The 16,037-nt window shown below is 38.0% G+C and overlaps 1 protein-coding gene across 2 annotated transcripts in view; it reads left to right on the top strand.

Annotated features, from left to right (window-relative positions):
• Positions 1-16,037, top strand: part of LOC309443117 (contactin-4) — a 331,164-nt gene that overhangs the window by 94,193 nt on the left and 220,934 nt on the right. The window lies entirely within an intron of this gene.

The raw sequence follows: 16,037 nt of genomic DNA, 5'->3' as shown, positions 1-16,037 counted from the left end.
CCAGCTGTGTATTTCAAAGCTTTCAGAGTTGTCTGAGCAAACAAGAATGTGAATGAATCATACTTTTAAGTATTTACATTTCTCAAATGCCTGAGAAGCCTTTTAAAGGTCAATCTAATTAAGACAAAGTTTGTTTGTACCAATACAAAGTAGTTACTATTATTGGAAATTCATTCCAATGCAATATATGGCATTTTACTTACAGTTTAAATTTTAGTTTTGTATGCTTAATTTGGAAAGAGCAGAAATGATCTTTCAGTTCTGTAATGTCTTATTTTAAATGACATTTTAATCAATAATGATTTTTTTTTTGCTACAATTAAAATGGATTCATTCTTCCTGATGCAAAATAATTAATCAAAGTTTTTGCATAAAAAGGATTCTTTTGTATTGAAAATAAAATTGCCTAGACTCATAACAGCCACATTATTTAGTGTTCCTGTTTTTGATTGCCATCTTATGGGAACAAAAGCCTTTTTTCTATAATTTAAGAATGCATTTAAATTCAGTTTGAAAGACTAAATTTCACGATGCGTTGCCCTTAAAGGCTATAAAAATTGAGATCTATTTGTACGTCTCCATAAGAATATCAAAGTAAGAAGTAAATCAGTTTTCTTTTAGTTTCTTTTCATATTTAAATAGTACTGCCTGCTGCCCTTGTGTCTCCTTCAGACAAGCCTGTTGTCTCAAACTGACACAACTGATGGAAGTTTAGACCTTACAGTCCTTACTGCCCTAAACTTTATAATCTTTAAAAGATATTAAATTGAGGGGAGGTGACAGAAAGGGTGTAATTAGGATTGTTCTACTGCCTGATATATTTTTAATGGCAATCTTGTTATCTGTTGAGGAGTGAACCGGAAGCTCCAGGAACAGCAGCTGATCCTTCCAAGCAGAGAAACTACTCTAAATCAAAACTAACACTGCTGGCAGCAGGACTTTCTCTTGACTTGGTTTTTCATTTTAGTAGTTTTTGACACAGTTTTCCTAGAAATTTTATGTTACCGGAATTCTGTGAAGTCATGAAATGAGATAACATTGTAAAATAGAAAACTCTTTTATGTAACTGGATTTCTTTGACATATTAAATACTGTGGGTTTGTTCCAGATGTTCATCTACCTTGTAGCTCTGTTGAAGAGGATCAGTTCATGCTATGTAGCTGGAATTTGCCTCTCGCAGTACATTGCCAATCTTCTCTGCAGCCTGTTTATGGGTCACACAACATTGATCTCAAAACATCTGAATAACTGTGTTAACAGTAATATGCTCTTATTCAGTACCTTTTAGGGAACATCTCTAAATGTAATGAGAATATGACCTACAAAAAGAAAGGTATTAAAGAAACATCCACATATCAGTAGCAATGATGAAATATTAGGAACATCAAGAAAAGGGTATTCTTGAAGTCTAGTATAAAACAAACTAAAGGTCTCTGTTCTTTTCTCTGTTCTTTGTTGGTATCTGACTCCTGAAGAGTGGAAGGACTGGTTTGAAACTTGGTGAATCTGAGCAACATAGAGAGTATTTTTCTAGGAGAGTGTATTTTGTCAACCATAAGACAGAAAATGAATTTTTTTCTTGCTTAAAATATGCATGGTAAAATGTAGTGTTTTAGCAGCATCAGAAAAAAATAATTACTATATCAGTCAGGCATAATTATCACAGGTGCAAAGGGAATGATACAGCATCGTGTTGTCTCTGACATAAGTATTTCAAGTATTTACAATTAAAAAAACCCCAACCCTCTCAAGTATTTCTATTTTCCTGTTGCAGTGGGGCTGTATACAGTTTTGTTGCCAGGTCTGCTACTTTTTCTTTCTTTTTTCAGTGTGGTGAGATGTCTCACTCCGGCATTGTCCTACAAAGCTGCTGCCTTCCTTCTGTGTTTCATCTGTGTGAGATGCATATAGAGGGCTGGTGCATCGCTGGTGTAACTAAAATAGCAAAAGTACCATTGTAATGCTTGAATTCCAGATATACTTTATCCAGCGGTGTTACATGAAGCAGATAAAGATTTCCTCCTGATAGCCCTGCTATCTGATAGGCACCAAATGGATTGGGTACCTTGCTATCTCAGCATCAGGGACATAAATACCAGGTTGTGCCATAATGCAGAGGGCACTAATGGGATGCTGAGCAGTGTCTGCCTGTCCCAGTCATGCTCTGTCTCCATGTCATGGACTTCCTCACATGGTTTTCCTCCTTGAATAGTTTGTGTGTGTCTGCAAAAGGTCAGACTGCTGTCCTTGCTGCTCATGCTGACTCCTTGTCTGAGGGTTTTGTAAGAGAAAGAAGGATTAGTGTTATGTTAGTTCAGCATGCACATGAATTGCATCAAATGAAAACATCTTTTCATGTAGGAAAATTGATTTTGGGGTTAGGGTTGAGATGAAAACTTCATCTAATGAGTGAAAAGCACATGAATAGCTGTTAACAAGATGTCCTTTTTAACATTCTAGACATGAGGAAGAAATTTTTTACAATAAGGGTGGTAAAATGCTGGCATAGGTTGCCCAGAGAGGTGGTTGATGCCCCATCCTTGGAGGGCCAGGGGAGGTGCAACTTGATCTGGTTGAAGATGTTAGTGGTCATGGCAGGGGGGGTTGGACTAGATATCTTTAAAAGTCCCTTCCAACCCAAACTATTCTATGAACATGCAATGCATGTCGTACGGATTCTGTTACAGCTGGACTTTTTTCCTTATTTCTCTTCTCTTTCATCCAAAGCTCTTGATCAGGGACTGTCTGCTGTGATTCAATGCAGTGCTGTGGACTGGTGGTCTCTGGCCTCAGATGAGGCTTATCAGTGGTACTAACAACTCAGAGAGATGAAACCTAAAACCACACCTCTTTGTGGGATCAGCATGCAGTGTAAGAAGCTTGACTGGCTGCTGTGAATGGTGCATAATCAGACACATATAGCAGGTCATTATTATCATGAAACCTCAGCATGTATTTTGTTCGTTAGTTTCTGTAGCTTCTGAAAGTAAATAAGTCTGGTGTATATTGTAATACATGAGTAAAATAGCTATTGAAAGGTTCTCTGTAGCTGCTGACTTGTTTGTTGCTAATTTATTTCAGTTCTATACAGACACGAGGAAGGTATGTGTAAGGAAACCTAATTTCTGCATGTCTGTTCTAGTGAATTGCAAGGTATGTGAGTGGGAGTGGCCCCAACATTTGTATCCACAACACCATTTTTTTTTCTTCTACCAGTGGCTGAAAAGCTTCATCTCATTTTAGATGGTTCTAGACAATAACCTGAAATCTCTCTACCTGACACTCTAGGTTCCCTGTTTCTTGCAGTGAAAGGGGAAATCTGGCTCAGGAAAGGAAGAGGAGGCTGGCTTATAGAGGTTCGGATGAATTCTTCGTGTATGAAGGATTTACAGAAGATTATGGTAATTATCTAGATAAGCTTCACAACAATATGGGTTGAAGACACTTTCTCCTGGAAAGAAGTGTCAGAAGACTTTGACTTTTGTCAGTATTTTAGTTTTCTAATTCAAAGGTAGGCAATAAGGAAAGAGTTGCTTTGTTGTATGCAGGGACCCTAGTTTCCAAAACACTGCAACAAAGAAGATGACAGGAATTGCTTTTGAGTTGTTCTGGTAATAGTGACTATAGATTGAATTATAACAAGGTCAATATCTTAAACATTTTGTTTTAATAAATAAATATCCACTTTTCTATTTGGACATGTGTTTTAGCTCTGTGGCATGGTATTTATGTGGAAAATGATACAAGGTAAAACATGGAGTGCTGTTTAGAGGAAACAGATCATAAATAGATTAAAGATTCATCTGACAGAGGAAATTTTCAGTACATGTTTCAAACTGGATGTGGCTTTTTGCCAGTCTGCCTAATGTTCTCTTAGCAATATTAGGGTCAGCTGACAGACAGCTCTACCTAGATTTTGAGAGTTAATACTGGAGATGTTACTGTAGTCCACTTTTTAGACTTGTACAAAAAAAAAAAAAAAAAAAGGTGCAGCAATTAGCAGCAATTTTAAACAATTTTTAGCCATGAAAAAAAATCTGATTTTAGGAAAAGATGAAACAGTACAGCCATACCTCTGACCTACCCCAGACCTTTAGCAGATGTGCCCCTTGCACATTCTTAGTCTAAAATATTATTATTTTACTGTCAAATTTAAATTGTGCATCTGTGGAAAGTTATGATGGACACTTACTCCAAACATCCTTTGGCATTTCCAACACAATGAATGTGTTAGATTAATTTAAAATGTTTAGTTACAAGATGGCACGCTTGATTCTCTGCACCCATGCGTGTGCTCACCTCGTCCTGTGTGGACTCAGTCCTTCACCTTTGTGGTGGAAAACAATTTTCCCAGTGTTATGAGAACACGTGGGTATGAGGATACCAGAGATGGTGGTAATTTACTCCTGTTGTGCACTTGTATAAACTCAGTGTGTATAGAGGTTAATGGGCCATACGGGTTTCCTTCTATCTTCTCCCAGTTTTGTCTGCATGATGATGGTTTCACAGCTAGAAAGCGATGGTGGCAGTTTAAAACTGAAGGAAAAGACAAAACCCATGTTTAATTGTAAAACACAGGTCGGATTCCCAAAACCAATGTAAGTCTGATTTTTTTCCTGTGTTCTCCATTAACTTTGATTTCACCCTCTAGCTGAAAATGAATATTATTGCCCTTGTTTCCTGTGCTGATTTATTTAGCCAATAAAAAGACAAAAGTAGGATTTTCGATAATGTAAGGAAGCTTAAATAATTATTCTTATAAAAATATTCAGAAAGTTGTTATAATACTTCCAGAAACTACAAAGCTCTATTTCCAGAAGCTTCTAATAACATTTTAAGCTGCAATTGTGGTGGTGTAATTGATGGCAATACCTTTAAGCTAACTAGTTTATTTTAGGTCACTAGCTTACGTACATTGTATATGTATATTTAGGATGTACATTTTCACGCTGAAAACCTAATTAATTTCTAATACTGGCTTTTAGGACTTTGGGATAAACGTAAATATATGGATAGCTAACAGCAGAGATGTGCAGAGGTGCTTCCTCATGGAATAGGGTGCTGTCAGTGATAGTTGGGCTGCTCAGGTGTTCCTTGGAAGCTCATCGTGGCCCTAAATGGCTTTGGAAAGAGTGGTCTCAGCTATTGAAATGTTTATGGTGTACACAGAATCTTCTGTCCAGCCTAGAAATCTCAGCTTTAGAAGTTTAAATACTGGGAGTGTGTACTTTCAGGTGAATCGTGGATTAAGAAATTTAGCACATGCAGGGTATATGTACAGGCTGATAAAATTGAATGCTTGTCAGAGCCTCTTAAAACAGATATCTGCATCTTTCATCCCAGAAAGTGGAGCTAAGTACAGTTGCAATGCTTCTAATTATTGGTATGTGTGAACTGAGAAGCAAGGCTGCCCTCTGCACATGCAAGATACAGCTCATGTTCAGGAGTGGATGTTATTAAACCTGTAGAAAAAGAAAACAAGCCTTAAACAAAATTGTTAGTGAAAAGAAATAGTCCTTGATAAAATTCTGCATCTAAATTCACCTTGAATTAGATTCTTTGAGGCTAAGGTCACTATTTCTCATAAGAGGTTTTTCTGTGATGTTTCTGCTTTACAAAATGAAGTAATACCTCTCTGAGGTACCTCCTGCTATTTTTCTCTATTAGCCATGATGGCTCTCCAATTATATTGCACTTTGAGCCTTTCCAGGACACAAAACCAAGGTTTCTGATTCCTTAGGAATTAACATAAATGGAACTGATTTTAAAACTGAGTTTTGATAAATTAACACTAACCCACCACCTCTCTATAGTCATTCTTCAGCATGGTTGGATCAGTCTCTTATTGGCCAAATACAATGTCAGGATTTCAAGTTTGATCAAGTGTCCCAGGGTGTTGAATATTTCCATATACTGGACATCCTTGACTCCTGTTAGTGTCAACGAACAATTTTCCTTTTAAATATATCTTTTAATCTTAGTAACAAATCAAATTATTTTATCTCAAAATAATAGATGTAATAACTGGAGCTCTTTGAATGAGCTACTTATAATAAGTCTCAGTGTCTTGTGGGGGTTTGTTGGTTGGTTGGGGTTTTTTTTGTTGTGTTTTTTGTTGTTGTTGTTTGGTTTTTGTTTGGTTTTTTTTGTCTTTTTAAATACAGAAGTGTGCCTGTGTACACGCAGTTTTTGTTCTGCTCATTGCCAGTTCCAGCCTCTGACACTTGGGCAGCTTTTATGTCTATTTTGCTATAAAAATCAGAGAATAATGTGGGTTGGAGGGACTCTGGAGGTCATTTACTCCAGCCTCCTGTTCCAAGAAGGTAAAGTTAAGTCAGGTTGTTTGGGGACTTTTTCATTTGAGTGTTGAGTATCTCCAAGGACTCCACAACCTCTATGAGCAACTCATTGCAGTATTTTTCCATCCACTCTGAAAAAAAAGAAGAAAAAAGTATTATCTAGGACAAATGTAAAAATATTAATCAGTCTAGCAGCAGCCATTAGCCAGCCTTGGAGAGGATGTACAGACACAACAACTGTCTTATGTTCTCATCTTTAGTGTGAAGCAGAAAATTAAGATTAGAGTTAACACATCCAGCAATTGTCTCTGGTGGACACTTTTAGTTTCTTGAAAGGTTGGTGAAGGATTAATTTTGGGGCACTTTGGATCATTTTATTTTCCAGGAAAACAATCTGTAGCAGTACATTTTAGCTTGTTTTGCTGCTGGTTGCATTGGAATATACTTGTGGATGTAAATACCTCTGTGCAATATAGCCAGACATGGGCAGCTCCAAAATTCTGTATTCTCTGCTTAAGTAACTTCATATCACTAGATATTTGAGCTCAAAATGAGATATAAATAGATAGTGGCAATGTAAAACTGCTAGATTATAGTGTATGATATGGAATTAGCAATTTTCTGAGAAACTTAAGCTTGTAGGAAGCTAAACCTCAATTTAAGAACTAATTATTTCAACAGTTATGAAAATTTTGCCCTTACATATTTTCCCAAAAACCAAAGCAAGATGTTTCTTTCTTCTTGGCACTGATTTTTTTTGTTGCTGTTCTTAAAAAGATTAAACAGTCTAGCTGCATTAATTAGGTTTTCTGAGATTTTATTTGATAGCAAGTTGAAGGCTGAGCAAATAGCCAGGATTTCAGCAGCCCACATGAACAATTGTTTAGAAATTACATGTTTTCTCATAGAGCTGCCAAATGTTGGACTTCAATTGAATCTCTTACACAAGGTGACTTCCAAGAAATGTGGTTTCCATTTAAGGTGTATCGTTGTTCAAGAATAGTTTGCAGCTCTAAAACACATGCTAATCAGAAACCTTAATGGCTGTTATCTGGCTTTAGACTCTTTAATAAAGAGGCATTTCTTGCAGGCTTTCAGCAGCTCAGCCATAATGGAGGAGGCAACTTTAGCTTTTTAAGTTCAATGTTAACTTGTGTCATAATAACAGCAGAACAGTGCTCATGTTGTGTATCTGCATCTACTGAGATAAAACAGCAAATAACCAGAGACCAAGTGTGTGGAGGAGGATAAAAAAGTGAACCCAAGTGCAGGAGACAGTGTACTGACCTTTATGACCATCTCTTTAACGTGTGTGCTTCCAGAGAGTAGTAGCTGTGTAGAGGCAGTAGTTTCTCAAATCATTAAATGACAGTAATTAATCTTTTAATTGGTAATGATAATGCAAGCTCAAAAAGAAGGTTTAAAATTTCCTGTTTTGCAATACTGAAATACTGATTTGATGGAGATCAGGCTGGTTATTCTAAGCAGATGATGCTTTGGGCACTTTCAGTGTGAGACTGGTACATTTGCTAACAAAGGTCTCCTTGCCCTCCCAAGGTCCAAGACAGCATTTCCTCAGTGCTGGTGTCTCAGGCTGAAATATTGGAAAACAGAAAGTCAATGAAAAGCCATATTGGACTAAGAATTTCTGAAAGCCCCAGTGTATACCCATACCTTTAGATGACTACTCTTTTTTGTTTTGTTTTTGTCATGGCCCGTGTCCTCTAGAACAGTTTTAGGCACTTTTGAAAATGTCACATAAGGTATGCTTGGTAGACTGAGAAAGAGATCATTTTACAAATCATCATTTCTGCTTTCTGGAAGAAATAAAATAACAAAATTGATTCATTTATGGGTACTTGTCTTTAGGTGGATCTTGTTCTGTACATGGATCAATTAAAAAAGTGTCTTAAACAATGAGGGGATAGATAAAGGGGACAGAAAAATTAGTCCATTCATCAAGGACAACATGAAAGGAGGACTATTGTGAAGATATTACAAAAATTAATGTGTTGTGTTGCATTCCATGGCACTAAAAGTCCCATTAGTGATAAATATTTCTGGGTTTAAATATCTATAATTTTACTAGCTGCAAAGCTATTTTTATGTGATAAAACTAATGTACATTGAGAAATTTTGTACACGTGCTTGTCTCAAAAGAAGCATTGTTATATCCTGCTTCATCTATCCTTTCTGAATATGGAATTAATTTTAAACCTGAAGTGTTAAGTTTTAATTTTTTCCTGTGCTAAGTCTCCTACTTAGTCATACATAAATCAGAGGAATATGAAAGAACTAGTAAAAATGGCTGTATCCTTCTAGAGCTGCAATTTGGCTCCATGAATTATTAATTATTAGACCAGTATAGCAACAGCTTTTTCAGAAGTCAGTATAAATGTAAAAGGCTCACCTTATCAGCTGGGATCTAAGCAGTGGCAGTAATGTAATTCTTACCATTTAGCACTTTGTGGTACATTGAAAAGGAATAGGATATTAGACCATTTAAACTTTCTGAAATATAACACAAAGTAAGGAAGTGCCTTTTTTTTTCCCCTCTGAAATAATTTCAAAGACATGAATACACACGGATTTCTCGGGGGTTTGGACTGGTGGAGATGTTGAAGCTGTTCCATTTGTGAAGCATCACTGGAGAGGGAGAGCAGCAGCTCAAAGAGGACGCTTGAAAAGGAAAGGCTTTCGCTGCTTGTCTTGGTTAGAAGAAAAGAAAAAATCTGTAGAGGCTTGAAATTAAGCTAAAATGGATGAAACGTAGCATTTATGCAATACAAAGGCATCTGGTATTGTAAGTAAAATTTTCCTTCCTAAATAATGTAGCTCTCAAGTTTAATGCTGCAGTACTACTTGAGTCTGGTGTTAATTTTCTTGAAGCCGTACAAAAAGTGGTGCTAAGGGGACCCTAGTATTGTCCTCTGATTTAACTGGTCTGGCTAAAAAAAAGATATTTTTGTCTCTTAAGTGAATTTGTGTTTGGTGTAGTCCTAAAGGTTCTTTTAAAAACTTTGCCAAAGACAGATTATATCTGAGCAGGACAGTTTTAAAGTTGAGTGCAATAACTGATTAATTGAATCCATCTTGCAAAATTCAAGTGCATGTAATGGAAAATTGAAATACTTCAGCACTTTCTAATTCTGAAATTTCATTTTAACATTTCTAGTATTTTAGCAATACTCTTATCCATATCTGAAGATAAGTTATTAAAATAAGGAGTCTCTTGCAATATATCAGCTATTTTTTGGAATAGAATTTAACTTATAAACAAATTAGGAAAGGATATTAAGGAACTGATTAGGTCTCTTTTTGTACTGAGGTTTTTAATAGCCATTTTACTACAAAATTTATGTAAAGGAATATTTCAGGGAGAAATCCTAATGCCATTCTGATGTGAATTTTACCTGAGACTGGTTTCACAGGACGGCGAAATAATCTACTTGCTGTCACTCATGTCTGATTTAGAGAAGCCGTTTTGCTCCCATCTGTTGATGCAGACAGTCCAGGCAGGGTTGGTAAAGAGCAGTTCATCAGTACCAGAGTGCCAACAGCACTGTTAATTAGCCTACAGAAATTCAGATCAGTATGTAAGATCCTACCTCAGTTTTTGTTTTGTTTTTGTTTTGTTTTTAGTGGCAAAGAGTTTAGTAGGTGATACTGCAAAATAAATTTGGAAATCTTCCTTTAACTTTCTTACTCCTTTTTGTTGTAGATTTTATCTGAACTTTGTGTATGATATATATGCAAAACACAAATTTCCTATAGGAAGTTATTAATAACCATATCTCTTGCATGTTTCTATTAAGCTAAATACACTCCTGTATCAGCAGATTTAATAACTTGGTTTAGGGAAGCATTTGTGAGGACTAGACTTGTGTGACAACCTTATGTGTTATAGCTTCCTAATCCCCATTTCTTATTTGGGATCATTAGTGTATTTTTAAAGCTACTTCTTTAAAACTCTCGGGGAAGTCTGGACCAGGGGCTGCGGTGGGAATGTGGTGTTTGCGGGGAGCCACAGGGAACCCCTGACTTTTGGCTGAGTGGTGGATGCTCTTTGTGCCAGAGGTGTTACTGGAGGAAGCAGAGGAAGAGAATCAGCAGAGTTTGTTTTATTTGGTATGGGAAATAGCTTTTCCTTTATTATTAACTGCACAATCATGCTCTGATAATGCTTAACATGTGAAAGTAATCATGACACTTCATCTCTGGCCAGTGGCGAGAGGGAGTGCATTAATTACACAGTCCTTCCAGGTGAGCTGTGCTTGTATGCAGCACATTACCCAAGTTAATGTGACAAAGACCATTGAGAATTATTTTTTTGATGAGTTCAAACTATTTTCATTATGTCCATTGCGGCAATGCTAGCATAGATCTGTGCAAAACAGAGCAAGGAGGCACAGGGAGATGGAAAGGAGGAGCTGGTATCTGCAGCAGAGGCAGCTTGCAGGCTGGTGTTGCAGCGGTTTGGATTGGTGATTCTCTGCAAGCAGCAGCCCTGGTAGGATCCATCCCCACTCTCCTGTCCTGGGACAGCTGCCACAGGCAGCCGCCATGGTCTGGTCACTTGCCAAAGCTGGAGTCTCTCATGCAAGAAATTGGAAAAGTCCTTTTGTGCTGAAGGAGAAAGATAAGGGTGGAGATTAAAGATATATTTCTTAATCTTGGAAGCTATAACGCACACAAAAAATGGTGTGGCAAAAACAACCAGAAATGTACTGAAAGGTTGTTAAAATGCATTTTAAGCCTATTCAGGGCTGTGTGCGGCTCTGCGGGAGCACCCTGTGAAAGTGCACCAAAGCGTGTGTCAGCAAGCCTTTTGCAAAGCGTTATCTCACAGCAGACTGATCTGTCAATAAATAACACTAAAGCTTATAGGCGTTTAAAGGGATGAAAACAAATTTGGATGTCTTTTTCTCATCAGTGTTTTTAGGGGTGTGATTTTTTTTTTTTTTTTCTTTTCTTTCTTTTTTCCTCGGAAGAGCTGTGAATGTAAGAGATGCTCAGATACCTCTGGCATCCTGTGGCAGCTGCTGGGCTGTAATGCCGTGGGGAGAAGAACCCACACTCATGGCTGCTGAGGTCTGTCCTGTGTGTAGCTTGGAGTTTCTGCAGTTCTAGGGCTTTTCTAGGGCTAGGCATGTATGGTGCCTGGCGGCCATCTGCCATCTCTATTGTCTTGAAAGGGATCCCCTTGAGGACTGTAAGGGTCTGGTAAAGGCTAATGTGATTTCCAGCCTTCCACACATACGTCACTGGTCCAGCTCTGAGGTCATCTACACCATGTTTGAAGATGCCATCGCATGGCAGATGGCTATACCCAAGCTTGCATTAGCAGAGATGGCTCGATGTCTACCGAAGTCAAGTCACCATGGTGTTGTCTTTGTTGTGGGCTCAGAGCTGCTGTGGCCCTGGGTAAGGACGTGTGTTGCATAGGTATCTGTGCTGCCATGCCTAATATTTTTACTTAGCCTAACTAGGCTCAGATGGTAATTATGCCTTTGATGTATGTGCCCTGAAAGCTTTTTTACAGATCATTGAAGCTTGGCCTTAGTTGACCCTTGGAGCTGCTCACCACAGCTTTCTGGAAAAAATGAGGCAAAACCAGATCTTGGGAGTTGCCCTGAACACACAGCAGTGCCCGCTTTCTTTGTGTGGAATGGAGGAGCTCAGTAGTAGCAGTGCAAAGACTCATTTAATCAATGTATATTGGAATTGAGTAAAGGGTGGTGATTTTTCATGTTGTGTTTTAACTTAATTGGATCTCCTGTTTGGCTGAGTAATATTTTTGCAACTTCCATGTAAAATCTGGCATCTGAAATGTTTTGTAACTGCATTTGGGAGCCTGGGGTGAAGGCAATGAGGAGGGGGAGTGGGTGCTGCTCACCCTGGGACAAGCTCTCCTCGATGGGGGTCAGCTCCAGGGAATGGTTTGATAAAAACTGCATGGGAGTGGTGTGCAGGCATCACTCCCCCCAAAAGCACTGAAGGGGAGGTTTGCTTCAGTGCATACACATACATGTTTGCTCTAAAAGGCATTTTTCATAGAGGGGATTGGTGTATGGCTTCGTGTTTTGTGGGGACTCCTATTGAGCACCCCTGGAATATCGTGATGTTGGGAGTTCAGCAACGCAGTTTCTCTTGCTGTTTTGCTGATCTCTGAGCCAGCCCCGTGTGGTTCCTCAGTGTACCTGCACCCCATGGGTGATAGCAGCCAGTGCCCATGTCCTGGTGGTTTCCCTGGATTTGGAGAGAACTAGCTAGCCTGCAAATACAGGCCCATAAGCTTAGATGACTGAAACATAATTACTTTTTGCAATGAAAATTATCACACATTGCACTGCATCTCCAAGTGAAAACATTACAAATAGTTGTGCTTTGATGGCTTTTGAATCCTACAAATTAAGCCTCTTAGGAAAGTCTTACTACGGTTTTTGCAGTGCAGTTTTACAGAGGGAAAGTCAGTGTTTGGAGAAACAGTGAGAAGTATATACTTGAGGTTGTGGAAAAGATGACAGAATGCTTATTCCTGTGAATGGAAGTACATCACAAAAAAAATGGCTATTATCCAGCTGCAAGTTTCTCCATTTAAATGCAAACAAAACAGGAAAATGAAATGCAATTTTTAGTTTAATCAACTTTCATGGATCTTCTGGGAAGCCCAGAAGTATCTGAAATGAGCCTCTGGGACCTGTTTGGTTTAAATATGAATTTTGAAGTCTGCTTGGTGGTAGATGGAATGCTGTGTTGAGTTTAAAAATCAAGCTTTGCAAGTGACATCTGGGTCTAACTGGAAGCTAGCTGGCAGAGAAGGCTATTCAAATTAACTGTTCATTTCAGAGGTGGATTAACACTTTCTTTTGCTAAAAATGTCTGTAACATAACAGTTCTTTGCCCAATGCATTCTACATATAGCAATTAAAATAACAAGATTATCCATTATAATTATTAAAATAAAGAGAAAAAGTGTGGATAGGAGACATGATTAAAAAAACCCAAACCAACAGCAAAACAAAACCAAAACAAACAAACCCACACAAACCTGATAAATTACCTGATCTATAGAGATGTTACAAAAACTTTTAATATTTTTTTTATATTTGTGTTTTAATTAAAAAAAAAAAAAACAGTGTAAGAACTGAGGAGTGTAAAAGGTATAGTGAACTGGATTTCTTTCTAATCTGGCACCAGAGTGGGCTGGGACATTTCTGCATTGATGTCCTCACTGTTACATTACTCTTGAGACCAATTATAAAGGTTCACAAGGTTGTTTTTATTTTCCTTGGTCTTGATGCCTTTTTAATGAGGCCTCCTAGTAAACAGCAAGCATTATGCTTTCCTGTTGTATTCCTGTCTGCCGCCTTTAAACATTTATTACTAATACATGTGGGAAATGATTTATAAATTAAATATTAGGAAAATGTACTTTTAAAAAACAGAAGTAGTTAGGGGGTATATTTTATAATTGTCATTGGGGGAGTGGGAGAGGAAGTCATGCCAATATTTTGCTAATGGAAGTGCACTGAAAGAGACTGTTAAAGCATCATTGTGGTTTTATGTAATAAATAGAGTTTTCAGTGTATGTATCTGGGCCTGTGACTCAGTGTCATAGAGTCTGAACGTAGAGAGAAAAAAAAAAGCCATTTGTGCAGAGTTTCTCAGGGAAGTTTGAACGTTGCTGTTCTCCTGTGCAAGTGTGTTCTGTCTGCTTTGCTCCAAGTGCCTGTACCCACGACATCCCATTGGCATCATGCTTACTCAGCGTGCTTGTGCATATGTCTTAAGCAGATTATTGCTTCATTTCTTGAAATTTGCATCTGTGATTAAAATCACTTTTGTATGCTGCAATTTGAGCTCCTTCCTTTGCCCACCTCTTGCGTGGCTGAGCCGCATTGAATCCTTCAGCTGCTCAGAAGCGATTCAGTTGAGCATTTGGTGTCTCTCAGATACATTATCCCACTAAAAAGCCTGTTCAGAGGCAAAATGTTGGTGGAGGGGAGCACTCGTCCTTTGCTGCTGCATTGAAAGGTGTTTACTTCTCAGTGATGTCAGACTGGTGGCACTTCTTTTCTAAAACATGACTGTTCTGAGAGTATGAAATACTACTTTGATCATTTTCATCTCTTATCTTTTTAAGTAGCTGATTTTATTCTCATATGAAAGCAATTGGCTCAGATAGCTAATCAAGTTGCATAATGATAAAAAGGTCAAAGCAAAATAGTGAACTACCATGATTCACAGCAAAGACTGGGTTCAGCTTTCAGAGGAATGCAGCCCATTGTTAGAACAGAAACTTATTTTTCTTTTTCAAAAAGAAAGTAGATTATCATTTTTGCCTATCCTTTTCACTGCAAAGTCATGTTGTCACCCACAGTTGTCCTGAAAAAAATAAGAAGAGCAGGTCGCTGACATCTCTTGTAAGGAAGAATTACACTGAGAACATAGGGGTCCCTAATTATATTGGAGTAATAGTAGGCTTGGCACTGAGGGGGGAATGTGCCCATTCTCCAGACAAGGATGGCAACAACATCACCAAACTGTGAAACCGTATCTCTCTTGCAGCATTCTTCAAATTGCATTGCTTGAGTAGAGAGCATGGTATTGGATTCATCCAACCTTACCACATCAGGCAGTGAACATAGAAAATTATAGGAAATAATCCTTTGGTGGTGGTTTTAAGATTGTAATCCTCTGTAGTTATCCTTTTGAGCCAAATTTGGAAGATCTTTTGTTCTGACGTGTCTCCTCTCATCCCTTATTCTGCCATGTACACAGGTGTTGTCTGAGCTGGTGCTTGGTGGAGGTTAAGGCAAGGATTGGGCCAGGGAAGTGGATACAGTTATAAAAAGTTTAAACTTCAGTGTGTGTAATGAGAAACAACTTGGCTGAGCTGGAATTTTCCCAAGCTCTTCAGAGACATGGGGCTGGTGCAGCAGCATACACAGTTGGGTTGTTACGACTCGTGGTGGCATTTATTTGAGAAGGCCAATCATTTATTTTTTGGTTCTGCTGTGTGGGATTTATTTTTAGTGTAACTAATCAAATGAGTATAGAGCAGAATGGCATTGGTGAATCAAACGAACCTTTTCATGAGTAGAAGTAGCTTGATTTATTAAGTGGAATTGTAATCCAACATGAAGCATTTGATTACCCTCACACGCACTAATTCTTTTTTTTATGAGATCAATTTGCCCTGAAGATCTGTGCGTGGTATTTTTTTGGCAACCTTTTTCCTTAAGACCTCAAAATGGTATAAATGATGAGCTCCAGCTGTTTCTCATTGTGTGGTTTGGTTTCTGACACACAAGGTACTGGATTTTAAGCTTCTCAGACTTTTCCCCAGTAAGTATTATTTAATAGCTATTGCTGAATGAACATTGATTTTAATTTTACCAAAATAACTGCATTAAAATCTTTACATGTTATTATTTATTACCAGCTGTTTTGTTAGCATTAGAGATGGTGTTTCTTATTTATTTCTGAGTATGGCATAATTAATTTTGTGTGCTTATCTAGAGACTTTCTTGTTAGTTATTCATAGCCTGACTACTTTGTCTGCAATCTTCCAACCATTTACTGTGTGATGTGAAATATTTCAGGGTGTTCTTGCATTGATACTTAGAATAATGTAACTGTCTTTTGGTATTTATAGCAGTCTGCAGCAGCAGGAGGCAGTTCACCTTTTATCCTCGGTGGCTTTACCCACTTTGGGGAATCGGTTCTAGCTCA

The sequence above is a fragment of the Streptopelia decaocto genome (genome assembly GCF_964273445.1).
Source record: "Streptopelia decaocto genome assembly, chromosome: 8".
NCBI classification, from domain to species: domain Eukaryota; kingdom Metazoa; phylum Chordata; class Aves; order Columbiformes; family Columbidae; genus Streptopelia; species Streptopelia decaocto.
This window is presented reverse-complemented; position numbering and strand designations above follow the sequence as displayed.